At 41.7% G+C, this 9,450-nt stretch overlaps 1 protein-coding gene across 3 annotated transcripts in view; it reads left to right on the top strand.

Moving 5' to 3' along the window:
* Nucleotides 1-1,838: 1,838 nt before the first annotated feature.
* Nucleotides 1,839-9,450, top strand: part of cica (capicua transcriptional repressor a) — a 29,056-nt gene continuing 21,444 nt past the window's right edge. For 2 of the 3 annotated variants that reach the window (XM_086014357.1, XM_086014355.1), the window contains exon 1: nucleotides 1,839-2,040. The gene's annotated coding sequence lies outside the window, so the exon portion shown is untranslated. Of the gene's footprint in view, nucleotides 2,041-8,389; nucleotides 8,945-9,450 lie in introns of those variants that run through there. The other variant, XM_086014356.1, reaches the window with a different exon arrangement.

The following is a 9,450-nucleotide window of genomic DNA, read 5'->3' as shown; positions in this document are numbered from 1 at the left end:
CAAGACAGAAAGCAGATCACAACACGGCTAATTATCACACATTGTTAGGGGCCCCTTCTGGAACGCAAAAATAACATTCATCTCTTACACAACAACAACAATAATAGCTCACAAGAAAAATACCTAAAAATCAACACACACCCAAAAGTTGGCCAAAACACTCAAAAAAAAATACTGAATAAACCTTACTCACCTGCTTTACGCCTTAAAAGCCTCTTACCAAAAACGTCTCATGTATCGTGAATAACATCTCGTACAAAAAAAAAGTCTCTCATACCAACAAAATCCTCACATTGCCCCAAAAAACTTACACAACAAAAAACCTCACACTCACTAAAAACATCTCATGACCCACTTATAAAAACAACTCACACTCACCAAAAATATACAAAATCACAACAAATAAACCTCACATACACCAAAACAAATACGCTCCAAAACCTCTCACATGCAACAAAGAACTTGCACACAACCTTGACCAATAAAAAATTCACACTTGCAGGAAAAAACTCAACAATAAACAGCAAGCCAATTTTAGTACGAAAATTCAGTACTTTTATTTTGTTTTTTTTTTTTTTTATAGAAAGCTATTGTGTTTGGTGCGTTTTCTAAAAATTGCTTTTGGAAAGTGCACCTCTAGATTCCCAACAGCAATGCAATGGCGTCATCTGGTGGACAAAGTGGCTTGCTGCAGCGGCTGCTGATAATAGGATAAAATAGATTAAGAACAAGTACAATCAAACAATTAGATCGGTAATGGTTTCCTTGGTGCACATTGACAAAAATATCTCCACTTGACTTGTGCACGGACACGCCCGATGCTTCGTGTGCGTGCCCGCGCCCCAGTTGCGCTCGCCAAGTTACGTAACAACCGAGTGTAGTTTGAACCCCACTGCGTGTGTGCGCGCGCGTACCAGCCAAGACTGCAGCGCTGCCGTCGGCTAACTTCACATCGCCGTTTGCTAGCTTTAGCATCGCGCGTTTACACGTAAATATACCCGCGTGTTTGTGTACAATTTGTCACGCAGGCGTTAAAGGTAATACGTGTGTTATTCCAGCGGCTCACTGTCTTAAAATGAAACTTAATCCCGCCTTTGGAGCACTTTACTCTACGGGCTTTTCCCGTTTGGCGGATGACTTGATGGCAACAAGCGTCTCATGACCTCACCGCCGCGTTATGCCATTGGCTCGCGCACCTCGGCGCCCTCTGCCAATGGCGCGTGGCTATGGTGACGTATGGCTGGCCAACGCCTGCGCCGATTGGGGCGGAGGGCAGAACTCGCGGAAGCTGTGGTGTTTTGAACGTCTCCGATTGGTCGAGAGGGAGACTGTGAAAGAGAAAGTGTGTCAAGTTGTGAGTCGTGTTCTGTTTCTGCTCAAGTCAACCTATGGATTTGTATTCGACATTCGAGACAAATCACACAATTACGTAGAAGAAAATGAACTCGTCTTGGTTTCGGTATCTTGAGTGCATGAGCTGACGTTTTAGCTATGTTTAAGTAAAACGACTGTTCCTTAAAGTGTTTATTCCCGTCCTTTTTAAATAAAAAAAGATTAGATGAAATAAATAAATAAATAAATAACGGCAAAATAGTGAATAAAAGATATAACGCCACCACTTCCGTATAATCACGCCCACTGAGGCACGCGATTGGCCGGCGGCTTCTCGGTCTCCCAACAGCTGTTCTGTGTTTTCACACACCGCCATTGGCCTCCTCACTCCGTCAATCAAATCTACTTTACGGCCTTCTCCCGCCCCTAGCTCTCCTCCTCGCGCTGCCATTGGCTACTGTACCCGTCCGCGCGACGCTATTGGCCGGGCATGTTGGTTGTCAAGGCTTCGGGGTCTCCATTCACCATTTTGCGACTGTAGCGTAGAATGTACAGGGCCACTAGTTTTTTTCTCGCCTCATTTGAAGTTGCCTCGCCTGAGAAACATGAGCGACGACTGATTGGCAGCCGCAGACGACCGGAGCGGCCTCCCCTTGCCCTATTTTCATCCGCGGACTCAGCCGGGCTCTCGTCCACACTAGCCGCGCGGTGAGTGTAAGCTAACTAAAGCTTCTCCTGCAGCACCGCAGCGAGCCGCTAACACGCTCCCTTTTATTCGTATTCTTCTTTAACGCTGCTATTTTCTGCGTATTTTAGTGCGGGGACGAGCTTGTCGTGTGCGTGGAAGGGGGAGGCGAGGGAAGGGAAGGGAAGGGAGGGAGGGGAGAGAGAGAGAGAGAAAAAGGGAGCGGTGCCTCTCGACATAGTGAGCCTGGCTCAAAGTTTTCCACTAGAATTAAATCCAACGTCATAACTAACAAACTGCACCGACGGCTGCGTGTTTAGCGCTCAGGATGTCGATATCACGACTGAGTGCAAGGAAGAACCTGGGGTGGGTGGGGGTTGTCGAGGGGCCTTGTCGTCCAAATGTATTTTACAAAAAAAAAACATTTACAATGGGGTCAATGACGTCGTGAGTGCGTGCAAAGTTGTGCAGGAGGCCTCAGCTGTCATTTCACACAGCTGTCACTCTTTGATGGGGTCGAACTGACACTTTTAATCCACTTGAATGGCTTGTTGTTGTTTGGCGCAGCTAATTGTTGGGTGGCCATCAGAAGCCGGGGAAGAATCTCCTCCGTAGAGCAGGACTTCCTTGCGGCCTTCTGCGCGCGCGCGTGCGTGCGTGCGTGTATTTTTGTGCGCGCGTTTGTATTTTTGTGCGTGTATGCAGCCCGGGCCTGCTCGGCCTGCCTGCATGCATGCATGTTGTCAGGCTTGCACGAAAATTCACGTAGTCACTGGCTGCTTTTGTAATAGTCAAGTTTGTTTGAATAAGGTGGAACCTGAATACTATTTATTGGCCAAATGTGTGAAAACTAGCTAAATGTTATTTGGTGGGAGGGGGGGAAATCTTTTTTGTTTTGTTTTAAATATAGCGATTGTGATATGTGATTATTCCCTCTCAACGTTTTTTTTTTTTCCACAAACAAAAAAACAAAACAATAAACGAATTTCAATTTGATGCTAATATCAGCCAAAAATTGTCCACTCTGTCATTTTGGAATATCAAGTGACATATATTTGTTAAAAAGTACAACTGTCAACTTGGTAACTGAACGGCATTGCTGGTGAACGTCCACCATGTGCTCACAAAATGCCAACGGTAGCCAAAAATGTCCACTGTGTCATAGTGAAATATCAATTGTTATCAAAAAGCCTCCAGAAATTCTGCGCAGTCTTACAAACGCTCAATAAGTAATCGCCATCCCATAATATCTCACCACCGTCTCAACTTGCCACTAGTGTGAGTAAACAGGCTCCACTCCACGAAGGCCCAGCTGTAATAATCCTGTTACTCTCTTAGTTATTCCCCCGTGCACACGGCGGCGCAGCTTTTGTGCACGACAAATAGACCGTCCACAGGACCCAGACATCCCATAGTATGTGGATAGATGACCCCGGTGAGGATAAGTGCTGTAGAAAATGGATCGACGGATTATATTTAGAATTTCATTTCTGCTGTTTTGTCGTCAGGGAAAGTTGGAAATAAGCTGTTTCGGGTCAAAATGTTAAAACCTTGAAGCACTTTTCAAGGTTATTTTCGAGGTAGGAAACGTATGGCCCGGGGACGTTTAACGGCCCAACCCGGTCTTTAATACACCCGACCAAGAGTTAAGAAATATATCATTAGCCTAATGATGCAATTAGAAAAACTTTGTTTTTGGAAAACAGGATACGAATGGAATGAGTTATTTTATGATTAAAATAAACTACATAAAATACATAAAAAATATGTATTTTTCATCCACATTTTTCTTTTTGTCATTGACATTGTCGTAGTAAAATTATAGAATATATTTGATGTTATCTTTTTAGGTCATTTATCTATTTTTGATTTATTGTAATTTATCTTGTTAAATATTTAATTGGTTGGTTGTAATACTATTATAAAACTCATTTCAAAAACCTAATTATTTTATTAAAACTAACTACTTTACATCCACTTGTTTTTATCATTGAAATTTGTAACAAAGTAATTAAAATGTGGACGTAAATTTTGTAAAAATACATTTGAATAATACATTAACTTTTGCATATTCAACATAAGACATTTGTTTATTTTACCGATTATCATCCCCCACGGGGAAATTCAGTTTACACTCTACCGTGTATATTTTGTGTTGCAAACCACATACACACACACAACCACATGAGGCCCCTGAGCACAAAATTGTACACACCCTCCTTACCTGTCATGTAAGCGTAAAAATAAATGACTCATTTGGTCTCTCTTCGTACCTGTCGTGCAAGCGTAAAAATAAATGACTCATTTGGTCTGCGAGCACCCTCTGCACTTCGACACGCAAATTGTTCCACGGCTGACACTCACGCAGCACACGGCGACGTAAAAGCGACTTTGTGCAACATTTACATTCCAGTTCATGGTAATGGCATATCTTTATAATGTCATTTTCTTGTCACTGAGTGTATGAGGCCTTCAGGGTCCCTTCTGAAGATCAGTCTTAACTGTCATTATAGTAATAGTATACTTCGGTGTCATTATTATAATTGTGCACTTCTGTGTGCAGCCCTTCCCATTCCCCTAAAACAGCAGTATCAAAGTAGTGAAAAATAGGAGTGGAAATAACAAAAAGACAACATTAGAGGATCAAAAATTAGAAGCAGCATTTTACAGCATTGTGATCAGCAAAAAAAAAAAAAAAAAAAAATGCTCATCGTAAAAGTTACCAGTTAAGTTGAGATGAAAGGTTAATGATTAGCATAGCGTAAACTTCATAATTACAGTTTGTGTCATGCAGAATTAAAGACACACGTTTGAATCATGACATCAGTGTTGAATGAATTTGTGGTCTACTACAGTGGTTTTAAAAAGTCTACACACCCCTGTTCGAGTGCCAGGTTTTTTTGTGGTTTAAAAAAAGAGAGCAATATAAATCATGAAAAGACAGTTCCACCCTCAATGTGATCTATAACTTGGACAACTCAATCATTGTTCCCCCCCCCCGCCCAAAAAACCCCCCCGCCCAAAAAAAAAAATGCCCTAAAGCGTGATGCTGCCACCATCATGCTCAACTGGAGGTTTGGTGTTGTTTTGGAGATGAACGGTGTTGTTTGCACCAAACATGCATTTTGGAATTATGGCCAAAAAATTCAACCTTGGTTTCATCAGACCATAACACATTTTCCTACATGTGTTTGTCAGATTTTGTTATGGAAGAAAAAAGGTCCACGAAATCTTCATGTGTTTGCTAATAAGAATAAGAAAAGGGGGGAAAAAAGGTTTTTTAAAAAAGCCTACTAGAACAACTAAACCTTATTTGTGGTTAATCAGAGACACTTGAAATGGTGGCAGTTGTGTGCCGGCTCCCCTTTTCCCATGAGCTTGAATTTGAATAGTTGCGACGATTGTGCAACCACATTATTTCAGTCATTTCGTTTTTAATTCCCTCCTCAAAAAGACATTTTTAAAAATGTAATTGATTTTGTACAATTCATAGGTCATATTAATGGTGGAAATGTTGTTAAATGATTGATCTTGGTCTCATTTTTAAAAAATATATAATATATATATCTCACACCATAGCCTGGCTTTTGAACAGGGGTGTGTAGACCCTCTATATCGGCTGCACTCATCACAAAGACGTGACATTCCTTTATGGTTGACTTAATCCATTTATTTTCACTCCATTAGATCACATGTGATTCTGTGGCTAAGATGGCGAGTCATGTGACCTGACTCGCCGAATACGCAATCGTGTTTTTTTTGTGTTTTTTTTTCCCCTCCACCTAAGATGACTCGGCCTACTACAGTGTGTATTTCTGTCTCTGCACGCATGTGAAATACAACTGCACTCATGCGCAGTCAATGTGTATTATTACGTAAAACTGTGTTTCGTGAAGGAGAGTTTCACAACTGCTCAGTAAGGTGCAGTAATATTAGTTGATTTTTGCGGAGGATAAAGAATATACGCCTGTGAGTAGTGTTGTATATTTCAGATTGCAAGTTTTTGGGAACCTATTCTGTTATTCGTGGAAAACCTAGCTTGCTTGTGGTATTTTTTTTTTTTTTCGAATGTATTTTTCTTCTTTGATGATGATGATGAGCGTCAATTATTCGCAGATTTTTGCTATTCACGGTTGGGCTCATTTATGGTCAACTATCCTTTGCTTTAAGGGTGGTGACTACAGGGACATTGGTGCTAGTTTTGTTATCCAGTCTATGGCATTTTACATTGTGTTTTAGCATTAAGCTAGCTGACTTTCTGAAGTTTTGTGGTTTCTTTAAATTCATGTTTAGTTCTCTTTGATTCAACTGAGACTTTTGTCAGTACTTTTACTTTCATATACAAGTATCTGTATTTGAGTTTACGGTAATTAGAGCGTGAGTGCATTTGCATCCTGTAAGGAATTGACGGATGTGATTGTGGATGTCGTCTATACTTAATGAGCATTCAATATTGTTTGAATAAACCACGATACGCATTGTGACTTTTCTTGAGGAGTAGCCATTTTTTAGGGGGCTACCCGAAATTGGCAAATACGCTGTCATTCAAAACTTTGATAACCACATCTGATTGGTATAACTCATCAATTGCTATCATAATACTGTATATATATTTCTAATTGTAAACAGACTTGGTGGCCTTCCAGTATACGTCTTCCACAAGCGCCGTCAAAAGGCCACTGTGGGTTTCACACGAACCAGCGCGAGTTGCATCAGGTTTTCGACGCCAGCGTGTTATCATCGGCCCCATAACTGCGCCACCAGTCGTTGCTCCGCCCTGCGAGCAACAAACCACACTCACTCACTCACACATGCACTCACTTACTCACTATCTTACTCACGCACACACGCACTCCCTCCACCTCAGCTGCCACTACGCCAGGCTCATTATGCTCGCAATTCAAACACACAAGTAGCTTGACTTTCTCAATGCTGACATCGACTTGCAAGCAGTCCATTGTTTGTCCAAGCGGGGCCCGACATTGACTTGGCGATCACTTATTGTTTTGTCGGATAAGTTATCATATTTTATCTCATTCTCAGTGGTCCCCGTCTTGCTCTTTTTGTGGACTTGGACTTCTTTCCTCCGTCCGGACCCCAAATTTACTACTTGATGACTTTTAATGTCTTCTAACAAAAACAACAAAAAGCAGTGATGTCACTCTTTTCCATCCTATGTGTTGTTGGTTTTGGTGCTTTTAGCCGTCGTGGTTTTAAAGTGCTTGTCTTGTCTTTCCGCTCGGACCGACCGCTCTCGGACCGACCGCTCCCGGACTATTAGCGCTACGCTCGGGTGAGATGTTTCATTACCGCCTTGCGTTTTGTTTTTGTTTGGGTTTTTTTTAACCCGCAAAGTTTAACTCATGACTGCACAAAATGAAGACCCGAGGAGCAGAGAAGTTAAATAGTAACAACAGGACCCCTACCCATCATCCACATTCAAACATGTCAGCCAGATCAATCTGTTGAGCTTCTTTTTTTTTTTTTCTCTCTCGAGCCGAAGCACAAGTGTGAGCAAGCAAGACTGGTTCATTCTGAATGTGAGTGAAGAGAACGAGCGAGGAGTCTAAAATCAATTGCAGGGGCTGTCACGCGTGAGCGAGGCCTTGACTGGAAAAAGAAGACTTGTACAATTTCTTTTTTTGTAGCATAAAACCAAAACTAGCAGAAATTTTTTTTTATATGTCCGTATCCATGTCTTTTTGTGCTCTTCGTAATGACAGTGATGTTTGACTGCAGTGTGATTGAGCTATCTTCATTAGGATCTAATATTTAAGGTAACATTAGCGGTAATGTTGAAGCTAACATGAGAGGTCGCGTTAGAAGCTAATTTAAGGATCTAACGCTAGATGCTAAGATTGGAGGCAACGTCTGAAGTTAACACCAGAAACTAAAGTCGAAAGTTAACTTCAGAAGCTAAAATTCTTCCTTTGCTCTAATGTTAGAAATAACGTTTGAAGCTAACTTCAGAAGCTAGCATTGACAGATCACATTGGAAGCCAAAACCGAAGCTAACATTAGAGGTAACATTGAAGCTGATGTGAGCAGTAAAGGTGGAAGATAACTAATGCTCCGTGCTAACGTCTGCGGCAACATTGGAAGATAACTTTGCAATTTCGGAAGCTGGTCTTCATTCACATTTAAGATTTAATGTAATGTTAAAGCTAGCTTCAGGAGCTAATATTGACATGTCACGTTCGAAGCTAAAATTAGTAATAACATTGAAGATAATGTTAGAAGCAACGTTGTAATCGGAACCTGGATGCTAATATTGATGGCAATATTGGACGCTAACTGACTTTGAAATGACACATAAGTGGTTTGTTATCATAGTTTGGGGTATATTTAGGGTTTCAACTGTTAATACAGGCAATATAGAGCCAACATGTCAGCTAAATCAACCTGTTGAGCTTTTTTTTAATTTATTTATTATTATTATTTGTGCGCGCGAACTCCGCGAATAGAACAATTAGGTCGGGTCCCTTCCGAATGTGAGCGATGAATCCAAATCAATAGGAGATGCGGTCACGCGTGAGCAAGGCTGAGAAAAGGAGGAATGAAGTAAAAGGGGAAGTTAGGTAATGCTCTTCCACAGGAAATGGAGTTAGTTGGGGCGGATTGACTCTGCTTTGCAATACAGTAAACAGATAAAGGTCGCCACAGAAGAGGAGGAAGGAGTGAGGATGAGGGTGGGTGGAGGGCGTTCAAGACAGAGCGAAAGGGAGGGTTTGAGTGTGCGAGCGAACGAGGAATTCCCCCGCCCCTGCTTCCCCGGACAAAATGCAGAGTGTGTGTGAGAGAGAGTGAGAGCGAGTAGGAAGACTTGTCCGGGCAAACTGCAAAGTGCTCGTCCATGTTTTACTTCAGCCACTGCTGCTGCTTCAATGTGTTTGGCCTGCTAGCCGCCTTGTATGGATGCGCTGTCATGTGAGTACCACAGCAACGTCTTGTGTAACACCGTTGCGTGTTATCAAAGTGTCAATGAGTCACATTCATTACTACGCCAATTCATCAATAGCCGCTTAAACATTTGCCAGAATCGAAGACGACTGCACGCTTCTTCGCAAGTTTTGCGGCGAGAGTTTTGGTGCGGGAAGACCTTCAGGCCGGAAAAGATTTTATCCAGGTGTTATTGCCGGGCGCTGCTTGTTTGTCTGCGAGGAAAAGGACAATTTAGTGGGAGAAAAGAATCGGAATCACATCTAGGAAGTTTGCATGTACCTCAGATTAAATGGAAACATTTTCATCAACATTTACAGAGCTAAGGCACATATTTTACAGTGGAACAAATCTCACGGCGAGAGCACCAAACACAATTGTCACAAAAGCTATATGTATTTAAATAATGAAGATCTGAAGGTCTCAATGGACGCACACATTTATTTACTATGCAATGTTTATTCTGGAGCTCAACACAAAGTTATTATTTGTTG

This window comes from Filicampus tigris, chromosome 18 (assembly GCF_054856515.1).
Source record: "Filicampus tigris isolate MCC_2025a chromosome 18, RoL_Ftig_1.0, whole genome shotgun sequence".
NCBI lineage: Eukaryota > Metazoa > Chordata > Actinopteri > Syngnathiformes > Syngnathidae > Filicampus > Filicampus tigris.
The sequence above is the reverse complement of the archived record's forward strand: the minus strand, read 5'-3'. Positions and strand labels throughout refer to the sequence as shown.